Source organism: Euphorbia lathyris, chromosome 1 (assembly GCF_963576675.1).
Source record: "Euphorbia lathyris chromosome 1, ddEupLath1.1, whole genome shotgun sequence".
Taxonomy (NCBI): Eukaryota; Viridiplantae; Streptophyta; class Magnoliopsida; order Malpighiales; family Euphorbiaceae; genus Euphorbia; species Euphorbia lathyris.
In genome coordinates this window covers 132,717,256-132,734,267 of record NC_088910.1, presented here as the reverse complement: position 1 = coordinate 132,734,267, position 17,012 = coordinate 132,717,256, and the positions used below count along the sequence as shown (strand labels likewise).

The 17,012-nt window shown below is 47.4% G+C and overlaps 48 non-coding genes and 2 pseudogenes across 48 annotated transcripts; all 50 read left to right on the top strand.

Annotated features, from left to right (window-relative positions):
- Positions 1–20: 20 nt before the first annotated feature.
- On the top strand, positions 21–139 carry LOC136215489 (5S ribosomal RNA). The gene has a single exon (XR_010682529.1). It is a non-coding gene; the product is annotated as a 5S ribosomal RNA (ribosomal RNA).
- A 260-nt stretch (positions 140–399) lies between these two features.
- LOC136214194 (5S ribosomal RNA) lies at positions 400–518 on the top strand. The gene has a single exon (XR_010681291.1). It is a non-coding gene; the product is annotated as a 5S ribosomal RNA (ribosomal RNA).
- A 183-nt stretch (positions 519–701) lies between these two features.
- LOC136212011 (5S ribosomal RNA) lies at positions 702–820 on the top strand. The gene has a single exon (XR_010679190.1). It is a non-coding gene; the product is annotated as a 5S ribosomal RNA (ribosomal RNA).
- A 260-nt stretch (positions 821–1,080) lies between these two features.
- Positions 1,081–1,199, top strand: LOC136211752 (5S ribosomal RNA). The gene has a single exon (XR_010678943.1). It is a non-coding gene; the product is annotated as a 5S ribosomal RNA (ribosomal RNA).
- Positions 1,200–1,382: 183 nt separating this feature from the next.
- On the top strand, positions 1,383–1,501 carry LOC136213818 (5S ribosomal RNA). The gene has a single exon (XR_010680919.1). It is a non-coding gene; the product is annotated as a 5S ribosomal RNA (ribosomal RNA).
- A 260-nt stretch (positions 1,502–1,761) lies between these two features.
- LOC136211751 (5S ribosomal RNA) lies at positions 1,762–1,880 on the top strand. Its single transcript, XR_010678942.1, has one exon. It is a non-coding gene; the product is annotated as a 5S ribosomal RNA (ribosomal RNA).
- Positions 1,881–2,063: 183 nt separating this feature from the next.
- LOC136214778 (5S ribosomal RNA) lies at positions 2,064–2,182 on the top strand. Its single transcript, XR_010681850.1, has one exon. It is a non-coding gene; the product is annotated as a 5S ribosomal RNA (ribosomal RNA).
- Positions 2,183–2,442: 260 nt separating this feature from the next.
- LOC136212142 (5S ribosomal RNA) lies at positions 2,443–2,561 on the top strand. Its single transcript, XR_010679315.1, has one exon. It is a non-coding gene; the product is annotated as a 5S ribosomal RNA (ribosomal RNA).
- A 182-nt stretch (positions 2,562–2,743) lies between these two features.
- On the top strand, positions 2,744–2,862 carry LOC136215231 (5S ribosomal RNA). The gene has a single exon (XR_010682280.1). It is a non-coding gene; the product is annotated as a 5S ribosomal RNA (ribosomal RNA).
- A 259-nt stretch (positions 2,863–3,121) lies between these two features.
- On the top strand, positions 3,122–3,240 carry LOC136211750 (5S ribosomal RNA). Its single transcript, XR_010678941.1, has one exon. It is a non-coding gene; the product is annotated as a 5S ribosomal RNA (ribosomal RNA).
- Positions 3,241–3,423: 183 nt separating this feature from the next.
- Positions 3,424–3,542, top strand: LOC136213817 (5S ribosomal RNA). Its single transcript, XR_010680918.1, has one exon. It is a non-coding gene; the product is annotated as a 5S ribosomal RNA (ribosomal RNA).
- A 261-nt stretch (positions 3,543–3,803) lies between these two features.
- LOC136211749 (5S ribosomal RNA) lies at positions 3,804–3,922 on the top strand. Its single transcript, XR_010678940.1, has one exon. It is a non-coding gene; the product is annotated as a 5S ribosomal RNA (ribosomal RNA).
- Positions 3,923–4,106: 184 nt separating this feature from the next.
- LOC136213816 (5S ribosomal RNA) lies at positions 4,107–4,225 on the top strand. The gene has a single exon (XR_010680917.1). It is a non-coding gene; the product is annotated as a 5S ribosomal RNA (ribosomal RNA).
- A 260-nt stretch (positions 4,226–4,485) lies between these two features.
- Positions 4,486–4,604, top strand: LOC136212141 (5S ribosomal RNA). The gene has a single exon (XR_010679314.1). It is a non-coding gene; the product is annotated as a 5S ribosomal RNA (ribosomal RNA).
- Positions 4,605–4,786: 182 nt separating this feature from the next.
- On the top strand, positions 4,787–4,905 carry LOC136215229 (5S ribosomal RNA). Its single transcript, XR_010682277.1, has one exon. It is a non-coding gene; the product is annotated as a 5S ribosomal RNA (ribosomal RNA).
- A 259-nt stretch (positions 4,906–5,164) lies between these two features.
- On the top strand, positions 5,165–5,283 carry LOC136213381 (5S ribosomal RNA). The gene has a single exon (XR_010680496.1). It is a non-coding gene; the product is annotated as a 5S ribosomal RNA (ribosomal RNA).
- A 260-nt stretch (positions 5,284–5,543) lies between these two features.
- Positions 5,544–5,662, top strand: LOC136213794 (5S ribosomal RNA). Its single transcript, XR_010680897.1, has one exon. It is a non-coding gene; the product is annotated as a 5S ribosomal RNA (ribosomal RNA).
- Positions 5,663–5,922: 260 nt separating this feature from the next.
- Positions 5,923–6,041, top strand: LOC136212937 (5S ribosomal RNA). Its single transcript, XR_010680075.1, has one exon. It is a non-coding gene; the product is annotated as a 5S ribosomal RNA (ribosomal RNA).
- A 183-nt stretch (positions 6,042–6,224) lies between these two features.
- LOC136214757 (5S ribosomal RNA) lies at positions 6,225–6,343 on the top strand. Its single transcript, XR_010681830.1, has one exon. It is a non-coding gene; the product is annotated as a 5S ribosomal RNA (ribosomal RNA).
- A 335-nt stretch (positions 6,344–6,678) lies between these two features.
- On the top strand, positions 6,679–6,797 carry LOC136214307 (5S ribosomal RNA). Its single transcript, XR_010681399.1, has one exon. It is a non-coding gene; the product is annotated as a 5S ribosomal RNA (ribosomal RNA).
- Positions 6,798–6,981: 184 nt separating this feature from the next.
- Positions 6,982–7,100, top strand: LOC136212185 (5S ribosomal RNA). The gene has a single exon (XR_010679355.1). It is a non-coding gene; the product is annotated as a 5S ribosomal RNA (ribosomal RNA).
- Positions 7,101–7,284: 184 nt separating this feature from the next.
- Positions 7,285–7,404, top strand: LOC136213551 (5S ribosomal RNA). Its single transcript, XR_010680655.1, has one exon. It is a non-coding gene; the product is annotated as a 5S ribosomal RNA (ribosomal RNA).
- Positions 7,405–7,587: 183 nt separating this feature from the next.
- LOC136212936 (5S ribosomal RNA) lies at positions 7,588–7,706 on the top strand. Its single transcript, XR_010680074.1, has one exon. It is a non-coding gene; the product is annotated as a 5S ribosomal RNA (ribosomal RNA).
- A 183-nt stretch (positions 7,707–7,889) lies between these two features.
- Positions 7,890–8,008, top strand: LOC136214902 (5S ribosomal RNA). Its single transcript, XR_010681966.1, has one exon. It is a non-coding gene; the product is annotated as a 5S ribosomal RNA (ribosomal RNA).
- Positions 8,009–8,343: 335 nt separating this feature from the next.
- LOC136214306 (5S ribosomal RNA) lies at positions 8,344–8,462 on the top strand. Its single transcript, XR_010681398.1, has one exon. It is a non-coding gene; the product is annotated as a 5S ribosomal RNA (ribosomal RNA).
- Positions 8,463–8,646: 184 nt separating this feature from the next.
- On the top strand, positions 8,647–8,765 carry LOC136212286 (5S ribosomal RNA). The gene has a single exon (XR_010679452.1). It is a non-coding gene; the product is annotated as a 5S ribosomal RNA (ribosomal RNA).
- A 183-nt stretch (positions 8,766–8,948) lies between these two features.
- On the top strand, positions 8,949–9,067 carry LOC136212934 (5S ribosomal RNA). Its single transcript, XR_010680073.1, has one exon. It is a non-coding gene; the product is annotated as a 5S ribosomal RNA (ribosomal RNA).
- A 182-nt stretch (positions 9,068–9,249) lies between these two features.
- Positions 9,250–9,368, top strand: LOC136212123 (5S ribosomal RNA). Its single transcript, XR_010679297.1, has one exon. It is a non-coding gene; the product is annotated as a 5S ribosomal RNA (ribosomal RNA).
- Positions 9,369–9,705: 337 nt separating this feature from the next.
- On the top strand, positions 9,706–9,824 carry LOC136212862 (5S ribosomal RNA). Its single transcript, XR_010680003.1, has one exon. It is a non-coding gene; the product is annotated as a 5S ribosomal RNA (ribosomal RNA).
- A 184-nt stretch (positions 9,825–10,008) lies between these two features.
- On the top strand, positions 10,009–10,127 carry LOC136212168 (5S ribosomal RNA). Its single transcript, XR_010679338.1, has one exon. It is a non-coding gene; the product is annotated as a 5S ribosomal RNA (ribosomal RNA).
- Positions 10,128–10,310: 183 nt separating this feature from the next.
- Positions 10,311–10,429, top strand: LOC136215312 (5S ribosomal RNA). The gene has a single exon (XR_010682355.1). It is a non-coding gene; the product is annotated as a 5S ribosomal RNA (ribosomal RNA).
- A 259-nt stretch (positions 10,430–10,688) lies between these two features.
- Positions 10,689–10,807, top strand: LOC136212047 (5S ribosomal RNA). The gene has a single exon (XR_010679225.1). It is a non-coding gene; the product is annotated as a 5S ribosomal RNA (ribosomal RNA).
- A 182-nt stretch (positions 10,808–10,989) lies between these two features.
- On the top strand, positions 10,990–11,108 carry LOC136211656 (5S ribosomal RNA). Its single transcript, XR_010678851.1, has one exon. It is a non-coding gene; the product is annotated as a 5S ribosomal RNA (ribosomal RNA).
- Positions 11,109–11,368: 260 nt separating this feature from the next.
- Positions 11,369–11,487, top strand: LOC136211413 (5S ribosomal RNA). Its single transcript, XR_010678615.1, has one exon. It is a non-coding gene; the product is annotated as a 5S ribosomal RNA (ribosomal RNA).
- Positions 11,488–11,747: 260 nt separating this feature from the next.
- On the top strand, positions 11,748–11,866 carry LOC136212330 (5S ribosomal RNA). The gene has a single exon (XR_010679493.1). It is a non-coding gene; the product is annotated as a 5S ribosomal RNA (ribosomal RNA).
- A 184-nt stretch (positions 11,867–12,050) lies between these two features.
- Positions 12,051–12,169, top strand: LOC136211929 (5S ribosomal RNA). The gene has a single exon (XR_010679112.1). It is a non-coding gene; the product is annotated as a 5S ribosomal RNA (ribosomal RNA).
- Positions 12,170–12,352: 183 nt separating this feature from the next.
- LOC136211748 (5S ribosomal RNA) lies at positions 12,353–12,471 on the top strand. The gene has a single exon (XR_010678939.1). It is a non-coding gene; the product is annotated as a 5S ribosomal RNA (ribosomal RNA).
- A 260-nt stretch (positions 12,472–12,731) lies between these two features.
- LOC136213907 (5S ribosomal RNA) lies at positions 12,732–12,850 on the top strand. The gene has a single exon (XR_010681007.1). It is a non-coding gene; the product is annotated as a 5S ribosomal RNA (ribosomal RNA).
- Positions 12,851–13,109: 259 nt separating this feature from the next.
- Positions 13,110–13,228, top strand: LOC136214054 (5S ribosomal RNA). The gene has a single exon (XR_010681152.1). It is a non-coding gene; the product is annotated as a 5S ribosomal RNA (ribosomal RNA).
- Positions 13,229–13,410: 182 nt separating this feature from the next.
- LOC136215792 (5S ribosomal RNA) lies at positions 13,411–13,517 on the top strand (annotated as a pseudogene).
- A 181-nt stretch (positions 13,518–13,698) lies between these two features.
- Positions 13,699–13,813, top strand: LOC136215767 (5S ribosomal RNA; annotated as a pseudogene).
- Positions 13,814–14,070: 257 nt separating this feature from the next.
- On the top strand, positions 14,071–14,185 carry LOC136215755 (5S ribosomal RNA). Its single transcript, XR_010682786.1, has one exon. It is a non-coding gene; the product is annotated as a 5S ribosomal RNA (ribosomal RNA).
- Positions 14,186–14,364: 179 nt separating this feature from the next.
- On the top strand, positions 14,365–14,483 carry LOC136213902 (5S ribosomal RNA). Its single transcript, XR_010681002.1, has one exon. It is a non-coding gene; the product is annotated as a 5S ribosomal RNA (ribosomal RNA).
- Positions 14,484–14,742: 259 nt separating this feature from the next.
- On the top strand, positions 14,743–14,861 carry LOC136213955 (5S ribosomal RNA). Its single transcript, XR_010681055.1, has one exon. It is a non-coding gene; the product is annotated as a 5S ribosomal RNA (ribosomal RNA).
- Positions 14,862–15,120: 259 nt separating this feature from the next.
- On the top strand, positions 15,121–15,239 carry LOC136215324 (5S ribosomal RNA). Its single transcript, XR_010682366.1, has one exon. It is a non-coding gene; the product is annotated as a 5S ribosomal RNA (ribosomal RNA).
- A 259-nt stretch (positions 15,240–15,498) lies between these two features.
- Positions 15,499–15,617, top strand: LOC136211412 (5S ribosomal RNA). Its single transcript, XR_010678614.1, has one exon. It is a non-coding gene; the product is annotated as a 5S ribosomal RNA (ribosomal RNA).
- Positions 15,618–15,875: 258 nt separating this feature from the next.
- On the top strand, positions 15,876–15,994 carry LOC136213484 (5S ribosomal RNA). Its single transcript, XR_010680592.1, has one exon. It is a non-coding gene; the product is annotated as a 5S ribosomal RNA (ribosomal RNA).
- Positions 15,995–16,253: 259 nt separating this feature from the next.
- On the top strand, positions 16,254–16,368 carry LOC136215754 (5S ribosomal RNA). Its single transcript, XR_010682785.1, has one exon. It is a non-coding gene; the product is annotated as a 5S ribosomal RNA (ribosomal RNA).
- A 179-nt stretch (positions 16,369–16,547) lies between these two features.
- Positions 16,548–16,666, top strand: LOC136215325 (5S ribosomal RNA). Its single transcript, XR_010682367.1, has one exon. It is a non-coding gene; the product is annotated as a 5S ribosomal RNA (ribosomal RNA).
- Positions 16,667–16,849: 183 nt separating this feature from the next.
- Positions 16,850–16,968, top strand: LOC136213901 (5S ribosomal RNA). Its single transcript, XR_010681001.1, has one exon. It is a non-coding gene; the product is annotated as a 5S ribosomal RNA (ribosomal RNA).
- The last annotated feature ends 44 nt before the right edge of the window (positions 16,969–17,012 follow it).

The window sequence follows — 17,012 nt, the reverse complement described above, 5'->3', positions numbered from 1 at the left end:
TAGTTTTTGCATGGGATGACGGGTGCGATCATACCAGCACTAATGCACCGGATCCCATCAAAACTACGAAGTTAAACGTGCTTGGGCGAGAGTAGTACTAAGATGGGTGACCTCTTGGGAAGTCCTCGTGTTGCACCCCCAAACTTTTTTGCAACGTGCATTTTTTAATTATTTAATTTTTTTTTCACCATGGCGTGCACGTTTTCGAGGCGGGCCCAAACTTTTTTGCAACGTGCATTTTTTAATTATTTAATTTTTTTTTTCACCATGGCGTGCACGTTTTCGAGGCGGGGGTCAGTGTTTGGGGTCCGGGGGCTTGTGCATGCACGTGAAGGATGAGCATACGGGAGAAAGGGGCGCCCCGTATGGAATATATGCTTAGTTTTTGCATGGGATGACGTGTGCGATCATACCAGCACTAATGCACCGGATCCCATCAGAACTCCGAAGTTAAACGTGCTCGGGCGAGAGTAGTACTAAGATGGGTGACCTCTTAGGAAGTCCTCGTGTTGCACCCCCAAACTTTTTTGCAACGTGCATTTTTTAATTATTTAATTTTTTTTTTCACCATGGCGTGCACGTTTACGAGGCGGGGGTCAGTGTTTGGGGTCCGGGGGCTTGTGCATGCACGTGAAGGATGAGCATACGGGAGAAAGGGGCGCCCAGTATGGAATATATGCTTAGTTTTTGCATGGGATGACGGGTGTGATCATACCAGCACTAATGCACCGGATCCCATCAGAACTCCGAAGTTAAACGTGCCTGGGCGAGAGTAGTACTAAGATGGGTGACCTCTTGGGAAGTTCTCGTGTTGCACCCCCAAACTTTTTCGCAACGTGCATTTTTTAATTATTTAATTTTTTTTTCACCATGGCGTGCACGTTTTCGAGGCGGGCCCAAACTTTTTTGCAACGTGCATTTTTTAATTATGTAATTTTTTTTTTCACCATGGCGTGCACGTTTTCGAGGCGGGGGTCAGTGTTTGGGGTCCGGGGGCTTGTGCATGCACGTGAAGGATGAGCATACGGGAGAAAGGGGCGCCCAGTATGGAATATATGCTTAGTTTTTGCATGGGATGACGGGTGCGATCATACCAGCACTAATGCACCGGATCCCATCAGAACTCCGAAGCTAAACGTGCTTGGGCGAGAGTAGTACTAAGATGGGTGACCTCTTGGGAAGTCCTCGTGTTGCACCCCCAAACTTTTTTGCAACGTGCATTTTTTAATTATTTAATTTTTTTTTTCACCATGGCGTGCACGTTTACGAGGCGGGGGTCAGTGTTTGGGGTCCGGGGGCTTGTGCATGCACGTGAAGGATGAGCATACGGGAGAAAGGGGCGCCCAGTATGGAATATATGCTTAGTTTTTGCATGAGATGACGGGTGCGATCATACCAGCACTAATGCACCGGATCCCATCAGAACTCCGAAGTTAAACGTGTTTGGGCGAGAGCAGTACTAAGATGGGTGACCTCTTGGGAAGTCCTCGTGTTGCACCCCCAAACTTTTTTGCAACGTGCATTTTTTAATTATTTAATTTTTTTTTCACCATGGCGTGCACGTTTTCGAGGCGGGCCCAAACTTTTTTGCAACGTGCATTTTTTAATTATTTAATTTTTTTTTTCACCATGGCGTGCACGTTTTCGAGGCGGGGGTCAGTGTTTGGGGTCCGGGGGCTTGTGCATGCACGTGAAGGATGAGCATACGGGAGAAAGGGGCGCCCAGTATGGAATATATGCTTAGTTTTTGCATGGGATGACGGGTGCGATCATACCAGCACTAATGCACCGGATCCCATCAGAACTCCGAAGCTAAACGTGCTTGGGCGAGAGTAGTACTAAGATGGGTGACCTCTTGGGAAGTCCTCGTGTTGCACCCCCAAACTTTTTTGCAACGTGCATTTTTTAATTATTTAATTTTTTTTTTCACCATGGCGTGCACGTTTACGAGGCGGGGGTCAGTGTTTGGGGTCCGGGGGCTTGTGCATGCACGTGAAGGATGAGCATACGGGAGAAAGGGGCGCCCAGTATGGAATATATGCTTAGTTTTTGCATGAGATGACGGGTGCGATCATACCAGCACTAATGCACCGGATCCCATCAGAACTCCGAAGTTAAACGTGTTTGGGCGAGAGCAGTACTAAGATGGGTCACCTCTTGGGAAGTCCTCGTGTTGCACCCCCAAACTTTTTTGCAACGTGCATTTTTTAATTATTTAATTTTTTTTTCACCATGGCGTGCACGTTTTCGAGGCGGGCCCAAACTTTTTTGCAACGTGCATTTTTTAATTATTTAATTTTTTTTTTCACCATGGCGTGCACGTTTTCGAGGCGGGGGTCAGTGTTTGGGGTCCGGGGGCTTGTGCATGCACGTGAAGGATGAGCATACGGGAGAAAGGGGCGCCCAGTATGGAATATATGCTTAGTTTTTGCATGGGATGATGGGTGCGATCATACCAGCACTAATGCACCGGATCCCATCAGAACTCCGAAGTTAAACGTGCTTGGACGAGAGTAGTACTAAGATGGGTGACCTCTTGGGAAGTCCTCGTGTTGCACCCCCAAACTTTTTTGCAACGTGCATTTTTTAATTATTTAATTTTTTTTTCACCATGGCGTGCACGTTTTCGAGGCGGGGGTCAGTGTATGGGGTCCGGGGGCTTGTGCATGCACGTGAAGGATGAGCATACGGGGGAAAGGGGCGCCCAGTATGGAATATATGCTTAGTTTTTGCATGGGATGACGGGTGCGATCATACCAGCACTAATGCACCGGATCCCATCAGAACTCCGAAGCTAAACGTGCTTGGGCGAGAGTAGGACTAAGATGGGTGACCTCTTGGGAAGTACTCGTGTTGCACCCCCAAACTTTTTTGCAATGTGCATTTTTTAATTATTTAATTTTTTTTTCACCATGGCGTGCACGTTTTCGAGGCGGGCCCAAACTTTTTTGCAACGTGCATTTTTTAATTATTTAATTTTTTTTTCACCATGGCGTGCACGTTTTCGAGGCGGGGGTCAGTGTTTGGGGTCCGGGGGCTTGTGCATGCACGTGAAGGATGAGCATACGGGAGAAAGGGGCGCCCAGTATGGAATATATGCTTAGTTTTTGCATGGGATGACGGGTGCGATCATACCAGCACTAATGCACCGGATCCCATCAGAACTCCGAAGCTAAACGTGCTTGGGCGAGAGTAGTACTAAGATGGGTGACCTCTTGGGAAGTCCTCGTGTTGCACCCCCAAACTTTTTTGCAACGTGCATTTTTTAATTATTTAATTTTTTTTTTCACCATGGCGTGCACGTTTACGAGGCGGGGGTCAGTGTTTGGGGTCCGGGGGCTTGTGCATGCACGTGAAGGATGAGCATACGGGAGAAAGGGGCGCCCAGTATGGAATATATGCTTAGTTTTTGCATGAGATGACGGGTGCGATCATACCAGCACTAATGCACCGGATCCCATCAGAACTCCGAAGTTAAACGTGTTTGGGCGAGAGCAGTACTAAGATGGGTGACCTCTTGGGAAGTCCTCGTGTTGCACCCCCAAACTTTTTTGCAACGTGCATTTTTTAATTATTTAATTTTTTTTTCACCATGGCGTGCACGTTTTCGAGGCGGGCCCAAACTTTTTTGCAACGTGCATTTTTTAATTATTTAATTTTTTTTTTTCACCATGGCGTGCACGTTTTCGAGGCGGGGGTCAGTGTTTGGGGTCCGGGGGCTTGTGCATGCACGTGAAGGATGAGCATACGGGAGAAAGGGGCGCCCAGTATGGAATATATGCTTAGTTTTTGCATGGGATGACGGGTGCGATCATACCAGCACTAATGCACCGGATCCCATCAGAACTCCGAAGCTAAACGTGCTTGGGCGAGAGTAGTACTAAGATGGGTGACCTCTTGGGAAGTCCTCGTGTTGCACCCCCAAACTTTTTTGCAACGTGCATTTTTTAATTATTTAATTTTTTTTTTTCACCATGGCGTGCACGTTTACGAGGCGGGGGTCAGTGTTTGGGGTCCGGGGGCTTGTGCATGCACGTGAAGGATGAGCATACGGGAGAAAGGGGCGCCCAGTATGGAATATATGCTTAGTTTTTGCATGAGATGACGGGTGCGATCATACCAGCACTAATGCACCGGATCCCATCAGAACTCCGAAGTTAAACGTGTTTGGGCGAGAGCAGTACTAAGATGGGTGACCTCTTGGGAAGTCCTCGTGTTGCACCCCCAAACTTTTTTGCAACGTGCATTTTTTAATTATTTAATTTTTTTTTCACCATGGCGTGCACGTTTTCGAGGCGGGCCCAAACTTTTTTGCAACGTGCATTTTTTAATTATTTAATTTTTTTTTTCACCATGGCGTGCACGTTTTCGAGGCGGGGGTCAGTGTTTGGGGTCCGGGGGCTTGTGCATGCACGTGAAGGATGAGCATACGGGAGAAAGGGGCGCCCAGTATGGAATATATGCTTAGTTTTTGCATGGGATGATGGGTGCGATCATACCAGCACTAATGCACCGGATCCCATCAGAACTCCGAAGTTAAACGTGCTTGGACGAGAGTAGTACTAAGATGGGTGACCTCTTGGGAAGTCCTCGTGTTGCACCCCCAAACTTTTTTGCAACGTGCATTTTTTAATTATTTAATTTTTTTTTCACCATGGCGTGCACGTTTTCGAGGCGGGGGTCAGTGTATGGGGTCCGGGGGCTTGTGCATGCACGTGAAGGATGAGCATACGGGGGAAAGGGGCGCCCAGTATGGAATATATGCTTAGTTTTTGCATGGGATGACGGGTGCGATCATACCAGCACTAATGCACCGGATCCCATCAGAACTCCGAAGCTAAACGTGCTTGGGCGAGAGTAGGACTAAGATGGGTGACCTCTTGGGAAGTACTCGTGTTGCACCCCCAAACTTTTTTGCAATGTGCATTTTTTAATTATTTAATTTTTTTTTCACCATGGCGTGCACGTTTTCGAGGCGGGCCCAAACTTTTTTGCAACGTGCATTTTTTAATTATTTAATTTTTTTTTCACCATGGCGTGCACGTTTTCGAGGCGGGGGTCAGTGTTTGGGGTCCGGGGGCTTGTGCATGCACGTGAAGGATGAGCATACGGGAGAAAGGGGCGCCCAGTATGGAATATATGCTTTGTTTTTGCATGGGATGACGGGTGCGATCATACCAGCACTAATGCACCGGATCCCATCAGAACTCCGAAGTTAAACATGCTTGGGCGAGAGTAGTACTAAGATGGGTGACCTCTTGGGAAGTCCTCGTGTTGCACCCCCAAACTTTTTTGCAACGTGCATTTTTTAATTATTTAATTTTTTTTTCACCATGGCGTGCACGTTTTCGAGGCGGGCCCAAACTTTTTTGAAACGTGCATTTTTTAATTATTTAATTTTTTTTTTCACCATGGCGTGCACGTTTTCGAGGCGGGGGTCAGTGTTTGGGGTCCGGGGGCTTGTGCATGCACGTGAAGGATGAGCATACGGGAGAAAGGGGCGCCCAGTATGGAATATATGCTTAGTTTTTGCATGGGATGACGGGTGCGATCATACCAGCACTAATGCACCGGATCTCATCAGAACTCCGAAGTTAAACGTGTTTGGGCGAGAGTAGTACTAAGATGGGTGACCTCTTGGGAAGTCCTCGTGTTGCACCCCCAAACTTTTTTGCAACGTGCATTTTTTAATTATTTAATTTTTTTTTCACCATGGCGTGCACGTTTTCGAGGCGGGCCCAAACTTTTTTGCAACGTGCATTTTTTAATTATTTAATTTTTTTTTTCACCATGGCGTGCACGTTTTCGAGGCGGGGGTCAGTGTTTGGGGTCCGGGGGCTTGTGCATGCACGTGAAGGATGAGCATACGGGAGAAAGGGGCACCCAGTATGGAATATATGCTTAGTTTTTGCATGGGATGACGGGTGCGATCATACCAGCACTAATGCACCGGATCCCATCAGAACTCCGAAGATAAACGTGCTTGGGCGAGAGTAGTACTAAGATGGGTGACCTCTTGGGAAGTCCTCGTGTTGCACCCCCAAACTTTTTTGCAACGTGCATTTTTTAATTATTTAATTTTTTTTTTCACCATGGCGTGCACGTTTTCGAGGCGGGGGTCAGTGTTTGGGGTCCGGGGGCTTGTGCATGCACGTGAAGGATGAGCATACGGGAGAAAGGGGCGCCCAGTATGGAATATATGCTTAGTTTTTGCATGGGATGACGGGTGCGATGATACCAGCACTAATGCACCGGATCCCATCAGAACTCCGAAGTTAAACGTGCTTGGGCGAGAGTAGTACTAAGATGAGTGACCTCTTGGGAAGTCCTCGTGTTGCACCCCCAAACTTTTTTGCAACGTGCATTTTTTAATTATTTAATTTTTTTTTTCACCATGACGTGCACGTTTTCGAGGCGGGCCCAAACTTTTTTGCAACGTGCATTTTTTAATTATTTAATTTTTTTTTCACCATGGCGTGCACGTTTTCGAGGCGGGCCCAAACTTTTTTGCAACGTGCATTTTTTAATTATTTAATTTTTTTCACCATGGCGTGCACGTTTTCGAGGCGGGGGTCAGTGTTTGGGGTCCGGAGGCTTGTGCATGCACGTGAAGGATGAGCATACGGGAGAAAGGGGCGCCCAGTATGGAATATATGCTTAGTTTTTGCATGGGATGACGGGTGCGATCATACCAGCACTAATGCACCGGATCCCATCAGAACTCCGAAGTTAAACGTGCTTGGGCGAGAGTAGTACTAAGATGGTTGACCTCTTGGGAAGTCCTCGTGTTGCACACCCAAACTTTTTTGCAACGTGCATTTTTTAATTATTTAATTTTTTTTTTTCACCATGGCGGGCACGTTTTCGAGGCGGGGGTCAGTGTTTGGGGTCCGGGGGCTTGTGCATGCACGTGAAGGATGAGCATACGGGAGAAAGGGGCGCCCAGTATGGAATATATGCTTAGTTTTTGCATGGGATGACGGGTGCGATCATACCAGCACTAATGCACCGGATCCCATCAGAACTCCGAAGTCAAACGTGCTTGGGCGAGAGTAGTACTAAGATGGGTGACCTCTTGGGAAGTCCTCGTGTTGCACCCCCAAACTTTTTTGCAACGTGCATTTTTTAATTATTTAATTTTTTTTTTTCACCATGGCGTGCACGTTTTCGAGGCGGAGGTCAGTGTTTGGGGTCCGGGGGCTTGTGCATGCACGTGAAGGATGAGCATACGGGAGAAAGGGGCGCCCAGTATGGAATATATGCTTAGTTTTTGCATGGGATGACGGGTGCGATCATACCAGCACTAATGCACCGGATCCCATCAGAACTCCGAAGTTAAACGTGCTTGGGCGAGAGTAAGTACTACGATGGGTGACCTCTTGGGAAGTCCTCGTGTTGCACCCCCAAACTTTTTTGCAACGTGCATTTTTTAATTATTTAATTTTTTTTTTCACCATGGCGTGCACGTTTTCGAGGCGGGGGTCAGTGTTTGGGGTCCGGGGGCTTGTGCATGCACGTGAAGGATGAGCATACGGGAGAAAGGGGCACCCAGTATGGAATATATGCTTAGTTTTTGCATGGGATGACGGGTGCGATCATACCAGCACTAATGCACCGGATCCCATCAGAACTCCGAAGATAAACGTGCTTGGGCGAGAGTAGTACTAAGATGGGTGACCTCTTGGGAAGTCCTCGTGTTGCACCCCCAAACTTTTTTGCAACGTGCATTTTTTAATTATTTAATTTTTTTTTTCACCATGGCGTGCACGTTTTCGAGGCGGGGGTCAGTGTTTGGGGTCCGGGGGCTTGTGCATGCACGTGAAGGATGAGCATACGGGAGAAAGGGGCGCCCAGTATGGAATATATGCTTAGTTTTTGCATGGGATGACGGGTGCGATGATACCAGCACTAATGCACCGGATCCCATCAGAACTCCGAAGCTAAACGTGCTTGGGCGAGAGTAGTACTAAGATGAGTGACCTCTTGGGAAGTCCTCGTGTTGCACCCCCAAACTTTTTTGCAACGTGCATTTTTTAATTATTTAATTTTTTTTTTCACCATGACGTGCACGTTTTCGAGGCGGGCCCAAACTTTTTTGCAACGTGCATTTTTTAATTATTTAATTTTTTTTTCACCATGGCGTGCACGTTTTCGAGGCGGGCCCAAACTTTTTTGCAACGTGCATTTTTTAATTATTTAATTTTTTTCACCATGGCGTGCACGTTTTCGAGGCGGGGGTCAGTGTTTGGGGTCCGGAGGCTTGTGCATGCACGTGAAGGATGAGCATACGGGAGAAAGGGGCGCCCAGTATGGAATATATGCTTAGTTTTTGCATGGGATGACGGGTGCGATCATACCAGCACTAATGCACCGGATCCCATCAGAACTCCGAAGTTAAACGTGCTTGGGCGAGAGTAGTACTAAGATGGTTGACCTCTTGGGAAGTCCTCGTGTTGCACACCCAAACTTTTTTGCAACGTGCATTTTTTAATTATTTAATTTTTTTTTTTCACCATGGCGGGCACGTTTTCGAGGCGGGGGTCAGTGTTTGGGGTCCGGGGGCTTGTGCATGCACGTGAAGGATGAGCATACGGGAGAAAGGGGCGCCCAGTATGGAATATATGCTTAGTTTTTGCATGGGATGACGGGTGCGATCATACCAGCACTAATGCACCGGATCCCATCCGAACTCCGAAGTTAAACGTGCTTGGGCGAGAGTAGTACTAAGATGGGTGACCTCTTGGGAAGTCCTCGTGTTGCACCCCCAAACTTTTTTGCAACGTGCATTTTTTAATTATTTAATTTTTTTTTTCACCATGGCGTGCACGTTTACGAGGCGGGGGTCAGTGTTTGGGGTCCGGGGGCTTGTGCATGCACGTGAAGGATGAGCATACGGGAGAAAGGGGCGCCCAGTATGGAATATATGCTTAGTTTTTGCATGGGATGACGGGTGCGATCATACCAGCACTAATGCACCGGATCCCATCAGAACTCCGAAGATAAACGTGCTTGGGCGAGAGTAGTACTAAGATGGGTGACCTCTTGGGAAGTCCTCGTGTTGCACCCCCAAACTTTTTTGCAACGTGCATTTTTTAATTATTTAATTTTTTTTTCACCATGGCGTGCACGTTTTCGAGGCGGGGGTCAGTGTTTGGGGTCCGGGGGCTTGTGCATGCACGTGAAGGATGAGCATACGGGAGAAAGGGGCGCCCAGTATGGAATATATGCTTAGTTTTTGCATGGGATGACGGGTGCGATGATACCAGCACTAATGCACCGGATCCCATCAGAACTCCGAAGTTAAACGTGCTTGGGCGAGAGTAGTACTAAGATGGGTGACCTCTTGGGAAGTCCTCGTGTTGCACCCCCAAACTTTTTTGCAACGTGCATTTTTTAATTATTTAATTTTTTTTTTCACCATGACGTGCACGTTTTCGAGGCGGGCCCAAACTTTTTTGCAACGTGCATTTTTTAATTATTTAATTTTTTTTTCACCATGGCGTGCACGTTTTCGAGGCGGGCCCAAACTTTTTTGCAACGTGCATTTTTTAATTATTTAATTTTTTTTTCACCATGGCGTGCACGTTTTCGAGGCGGGGGTCAGTGTTTGGGGTCCGGAGGCTTGTGCATGCACGTGAAGGATGAGCATACGGGAGAAAGGGGCGCCCAGTATGGAATATATGCTTAGTTTTTGCATGGGATGACGGGTGCGATCATACCAGCACTAATGCACCGGATCCCATCAGAACTCCGAAGTTAAACGTGCTTGGGCGAGAGTAGTACTAAGATGGTTGACCTCTTGGGAAGTCCTCGTGTTGCACCCCCAAACTTTTTTGCAACGTGCATTTTTTAATTATTTAATTTTTTTTTTTCACCATGGCGGGCACGTTTTCGAGGCGGGGGTCAGTGTTTGGGGTCCGGGGGCTTGTGCATGCACGTGAAGGATGAGCATACGGGAGAAAGGGGCGCCCAGTATGGAATATATGCTTAGTTTTTGCATGGGATGACGGGTGCGATCATACCAGCACTAATGCACCGGATCCCATCCGAACTCCGAAGTTAAACGTGCTTGGGCGAGAGTAGTACTAAGATGGGTGACCTCTTGGGAAGTCCTCGTGTTGCACCCCCAAACTTTTTTGCAACGTGCATTTTTTAATTATTTAATTTTTTTTTTCACCATGGCGTGCACGTTTACGAGGCGGGGGTCAGTGTTTGGGGTCCGGGGGCTTGTGCATGCACGTGAAGGATGAGCATACGGGAGAAAGGGGCGCCCAGTATGGAATATATGCTTAGTTTTTGCATAGGATGACGGGTGCGATCATACCAGCACTAATGCACCGGATCCCATCAGAACCCCGAAGTTAAACTTGCTAGGGCGAGAGTAGTACTAAGATGGGTGACCTCTTGGGAAGTCCTCGTGTTGCACCCCCAAACTTTTTTGCAACGTGTATTTTTTAATTATTTAATTTTTTTTTCACCATGGCGTGCACGTTTTCGAGGCGGGCCCAAACTTTTTTGCAACGTGCATTTTTTAATTATTTAATTTTTTTTTCACAATGGTGTGCACGTTTTCGAGGCGGGGGTCAGTGTTTGGGGTCCGGGGGCTTGTGCATGCACGTGAAGGATGAGCATACGGGAGAAAGGGGCGCCCAGTATGGAATATATACTTAGTTTTTGCATGGGATGACGGGTGCGATCATACCAGCACTAATGCACCGGATCCCATCCGAACTCCGAAGTTAAACGTGCTTGGGCGAGAGTAGTACTAAGATGGGTGACCTCTTGGGAAGTCCTCGTGTTGCACCCCCAAACTTTTTTGCAACGTGCATTTTTTAATTATTTAATTTTTTTTTCACCATGGCGTGCACGTTTACGAGGCGGGGGTCAGTGTTTGGGGTCCGGGGGCTTCTGCATGCACGTGAAGGATGAGCATACGGGAGAAAGGGGCGCCCAGTATGGAATATATGCTTAGTTTTTGCATGGGATGACGGGTGCGATCATACCAGCACTAATGCACCGGATCCCATCAGAACTCCGAAGTTAAACGTGCTAGGGCGAGAGTAGTACTAAGATGGGTGACCTCTTGGGAAGTCCTCGTGTTGCACCCCCAAACTTTTTTGCAACGTGCATTTTTTAATTATTTAATTTTTTTTTCACCATGGCGTGCACGTTTTCGAGGCGGGCCCAAACTTTTTTGCAATGTGCATTTTTTAATTATTTAATTTTTTTTTTCACCATGGCGTGCACGTTTTCGAGGCGGGGGTCAGTGTTTGGGGTCCGGGGGCTTGTGCATGCACGTGAAGGATGAGCATACGGGAGAAAGGGGCGCCCAGTATGGAATATATGCTTAGTTTTTGCATAGGATGACGGGTGCGATCATACCAGCACTAATGCACCGGATCCCATCAGAACTCCGAAGTTAAACGTGCTTGGGCGAGAGTAGTACTAAGATGGGTGACCTCTTGGGAAGTCCTCGTGTTGCACCCCCAAACTTTTTTGCAACGTGCATTTTTTAATTATTTAACTTTTTTTTCACCATGGCGTGCACGTTTTCGAGGCGGGCCCAAACTTTTTTGCAACGTGCATTTTTTAATTATTTAATTTTTTTTTTCACCATGGCGGGCACGTTTTCGAGGCGGGGGTCAGTGTTTGGGGTCCGGGGACTTGTGCATGCACGTGAAGGATGAGCATACGGGAGAAAGGGGCGCCCAGTATGGAATATATGCTTAGTTTTTGCATGGGATGACGGGTGCGATCATACCAGCACTAATGCACCGGATCCCATCCGAACTCCGAAGTTAAACGTGCTTGGGCGAGAGTAGTACTAAGATGGGTGACCTCTTGGGAAGTCCTCGAGTTGCACCCCCAAACTTTTTTGCAACGTGCATTTTTTAATTATTTAATTTTTTTTTTTCACCATGGCGGGCACGTTTTCGAGGCGGGGGTCAGTGTTTGGGGTCCGGGGACTTGTGCATGCACGTGAAGGATGAGCATACGGGAGAAAGGGGCGCCCAGTATGGAATATATGCTTAGTTTTTGCATGGGATGACGGGTGCGATCATACCAGCACTAATGCACCGGATCCCATCCGAACTCCGAAGTTAAACGTGCTTGGGCGAGAGTAGTACTAAGATGGGTGACCTCTTGGGAAGTCCTCGTGTTGCACCCCCAAACTTTTTTGCAACGTGCATTTTTTAATTATTTAATTTTTTTTTTCACCATGGCGTGCACGTTTACGAGGCGGGGGTCAGTGTTTGGGGTCCGGGGGCTTGTGCATGCACGTGAAGGATGAGCATACGGGAGAAAGGGACGCCCAGTATGGAATATATGCTTAGTTTTTGCATGGGATGACGGGTGCGATCATACCAGCACTAATGCACCGGATCCCATCAGAACTCCGAAGCTAAACGTGCTTGGGCGAGAGTAGTACTAAGATGGGTGACCTCTTGGGAAGTCCTCGTGTTGCACCCCCAAACTTTTTTGCAACGTGCATTTTTTAATTATTTAATTTTTTTTTCACCATGGCGTGCACGTTTTCGAGGCGGGCCCAAACTTTTTTGCAACGTGCATTTTTTAATTATTTAATTTTTTTTTTCACCATGGCGTGCACGTTTTCGAGGCGGGGGTCAGTGTTTGGGGTCCGGGGGCTTGTGCATGCACGTGAAGGATGAGCATACGGGAGAAAGCAGCGCCCAGTATGGAATATATGCGTAGTTTTTGCATGGGATGACGGGTGCGATCATACCAGCACTAATGCACCGGATCCCATCAGAACTCCGAAGCTAAACGTGCTTGGGCGAAAGTAGTACTAAGATGGGTGACCTCTTGGGAAGTCCTCGTGTTGCACCCCCAAACTTTTTTGCAACGTGCATTTTTTAATTATTTAATTTTTTTTTCACCATGGCGTGCACGTTTTCGAGGCGGGCCCAAACTTTTTTGCAACGTGCATTTTTTAATTATTTAATTTTTTTTTCACCATGGCGTGCACGTTTTCGAGGCGGGGGTCAGTGTTTGGGGTCCGGGGGCTTGTGCATGCACGTGAAGGATGAGCATACGGGAGAAAGGGGCGCCCAGTATGGAATATATGCTTAGTTTTTGCATGGGATGACGTGTGCGATCATACCAGCACTAATGCACCGGATCCCATCAGAACTCCGAAGATAAACGTGCTTGGGCGAGAGTAGTACTAAGATGGGTGACCTCTTGGGAAGTCCTCGTGTTGCACCCCCAAACTTTTTTGCAACGTGCATTTTTTAATTATTTAATTTTTTTTTCACCATGGCGTGCACGTTTTCGAGACGGGTGTCAGTGTTTGGGGTCCGGGGGCTTGTGCATGCACGTGAAGGATGAGCATACGGGAGAAAGGGGCGCCCAGTATGGAATATATGCTTAGTTTTTGCATGGGATGACGGGTGCGATCATACCAGCACTAATGAACCGGATCCCATTAGAACTCCGAAGTTAAACGTGCCTGGGTGAGATGGGTGACCTCTTGGGAAGTCCTCGTGTTGCACCCCCAAACTTTTTTGCAACGTGCATTTTTTAATTATTTAATTTTTTTTCACCATGGCGTGCACGTTTTCGAGGCGGGGGTCAGTGTTTGGGGTCCGGGGGCTTGTGCATGCACGTGAAGGATGAGCATACGGGAGAAAGGGGCGCCCAGTATGGAATATATGCTTAGTTTTTGCATGGGATGACGGGTGCGATCATACCAGCACTAATGCACCGGATCCCATCAGAACTCCGAAGTTAAACGTGCTTAGGCGAGAGTAGTACTAAGATGGGTGACCTCTTGGGAAGTCTTGCACCCCCAAACTTTTTTGCAACGTGCATTTTTTAATTATTTAATTTTTTTTTCACCATGGCGTGCACGTTTTCGAGGCGGGCCCAAACTTTTTTGCAACGTGCATTTTTTAATTATTTAATTTTTTTTTCACCATGGCGTGCACGTTTTCGAGGCGGGGGTCAGTGTTTGGGGTCCGGAGGCTTGTGCATGCACGTGAAGGATGAGCATACGGGAGAAAGGGGCGCCCAGTATGGAATATATGCTTAGTTTTTGCATGGGATGACGGGTGCGATCATACCAGCACTAATGCACCGGATCCCATCAGAACTCCGAAGTTAAACGTGCTTGGGCGAGAGTAGTACTAAGATGGGTGACCTCTTGGGAAGTCTTGCACCCCCAAACTTTTTTGCAACGTGCATTTTTTAATTATTTAATTTTTTTTCACCATGGCGTGCACGTTTTCGAGGCGGGGGTCAGTGTTTGGGGTCCGGGGGCTTGTGCATGCACGTGAAGGATGAGCATACGGGAGAAAGGGGCGCCCAGTATGGAATATATGCTTAGTTTTTGCATGGGATGACGGGTGCGATCATACCAGCACTAATCCACCGGATCCCATCAGAACTCCGAAGTGAAACGTGCTTGGGCGAGAGTAGTACTTAGATGGGTGACCTCTTGGGAAGTCCTCGTGTTGCACCCCCAAACTTTTTTGCAACGTGCATTTTTTAATTATTTAATTTTTTTTCACCATGGCGTGCACGTTTTCGAGGCGGGCCCAAACTTTTTTGCAACGTGCATTTTTTAATTATTTAATTTTTTTTTTCACCATGGCGTGCACGTTTTCGAGGAGGGGGTCAGTGTTTGGGGTCCGGGGGCTTGTGCATGCACGTGAAGGATGAGCATACGGGAGAAAGGGGCGCCCAGTATGGAATATATGCTTAGTTTTTGCATGGGATGACGGGTGCGATCATACCAGCACTAATGCACCGGATCCCATCAGAACTCCGAAGTTAAACGTGCTTGGGCGAGAGTAGTACTAAGATGGGTGACCTCTTGGGAAGTCCTCATGTTGCACCCCCAAACTTTTTTGCAACGTGCATTTTTTAATTATTTAATTTTTTTTTCACCATGGCGTGCACGTTTTCGAGGCGGGCCCAAACTTTTTTGCAACGTGCATTTTTTAATTATTTAATTTTTTTTTCACCATGGCGTGCACGTTTTCGAGGCGGGGGTCAGTGTTTGGGGTCCGGGGGCTTGTGCATGCACGTGAAGGATGAGCATACGGGAGAAAGGGGCGCCCAGTATGGAATATATGCTTAGTTTTTGCATGGGATGACGGGTGCGATCATACCAGCACTAATGCACCGGATCCCATCAGAACTCCGAACTTAAACGTCCTTGGGCGAGAGTAGTACTAAGATGGGTGACCTCTTGGGAAGTCCTCGTGTTGCACCCCCAAACTTTTTTGCAACGTGCATTTTTTAATTATTTAATTTTTTTTTCACCATGGCGTGCACGTTTTCGAGGCGGGCCCAAACTTTTTTGCAACGTGCATTTTTTAATTATTTAATTTTTTTTTCACCATGGCGTGCACGTTTTCGAGGAGGGGGTCAGTGTTTGGGGTCCGGGGGCTTGTGCATGCACGTGAAGGATGAGCATATTGGAGAAAGGGGCGCCCAGTATGGAATATATGCTTAGTTTTTGCATGGGATGACGGGTGCGATCATACCAGCACTAATGCACCGGATCCCATCAGAACTCCGAAGTTAAACGTGCTTGGGCGAGAGTAGTACTAAGATGGGTGACCTCTTGGGAAGTCCTCGTGTTGCACCCCTAAACTTTTTTGCAACGTGCATTTTTTAATTATTTAATTTTTTTTTCACCATGGCGTGCACGTTTTCGAGGCGGGCCCAAACTTTTTTGCAACGTGCATTTTTTAATTATTTAATTTTTTTTCACCATGGCGTGCACGTTTTCGAGGCAGGGGTCAGTGTTTGGGGTCCGGGGGCTTGTGCATGCACGTGAAGGATGAGCATACGGGAGAAAGGGGCGCCCAGTATGGAATATATGCTTAGTTTTTGCATGGGATGACGGGTGCGATCATACCAGCACTAATGCACCGGATCCCATCAGAACTCCGAAGTTAAACGTGCTTGGGCGAGAGTAGTACTAAGATGGGTGACCTCTTGGAAAGTCCTCGTGTTGCACCCCCAAACTTTTTTGCAACGTGCATTTTTTAATTATTTAATTTTTTTTTCACCATGGCGTGCACGTTTTCGAGGCGGGCCCAAACTTTTTTGCAACGTGCATTTTTTAATTATTTAATTTTTTTTTCACCATGGCGTGCACGTTTTCGAGGCGGGGGTCAGTGTTTGGGGTCCGGAGGCTTGTGCATGCACGTGAAGGATGAGCATACGGGAGAAAGGGGCGCCCAGTATGGAATATATGCTTAGTTTTTGCATGGGATGACGGGTGCGATCATACCAGCACTAATGCACCGGATCCCATCAGAACTCCGAAGTTAAACGTGCTTGGGCGAGAGTAGTACTAAGATGGGTGACCTCTTGGGAAGTCTTGCACCCCCAAACTTTTTTGCAACGTGCATTTTTTAATTATTTAATTTTTTTTCACCATGGCGTGCACGTTTTCGAGGCGGGGGTCAGTGTTTGGGGTCCGGGGGCTTGTGCATGCACGTGAAGGATGAGCATACGGGAGAAAGGGGCGCCCAGTATGGAATATATGCTTAGTTTTTGCATGGGATGACGGGTGCGATCATACCAGCACTAATGCACGGGATCCCATCAGAACTTCGAAGTTAAACGTGCTTGGGCGAGAGTAGTACTAAGATGGTTGACCTCTTGGGAAGTCCTCGTGTTGCACCCCCAAACTTTTTTGCAACGTGCATTTTTTAATTATTTAATTTTTTTTTTCACCATGGCGTGCATGTTTTCGAGGCGGGGGTCAGTGTTTGGGGTCCGGGGGCTTGTGCATGCACGTGAAGGATGAGCATACGGGAGAAAGGGGCGCCCAGTATGGAATATATGCTTAGTTTTTGCATGGGATGACGGGTGCGATCATACCAGCACTAATCCACCGGATCCCATCAGAACTCCGAAGTGAAACGTGCTTGGGCGAGAGTAGTACTTAGATGGGTGACCTCTTGGGAAGTCCTCGTGTTGCACCCCCAAACTTTTTTGCAACGTGCATTTTTTAATTATTTAATTTTTTT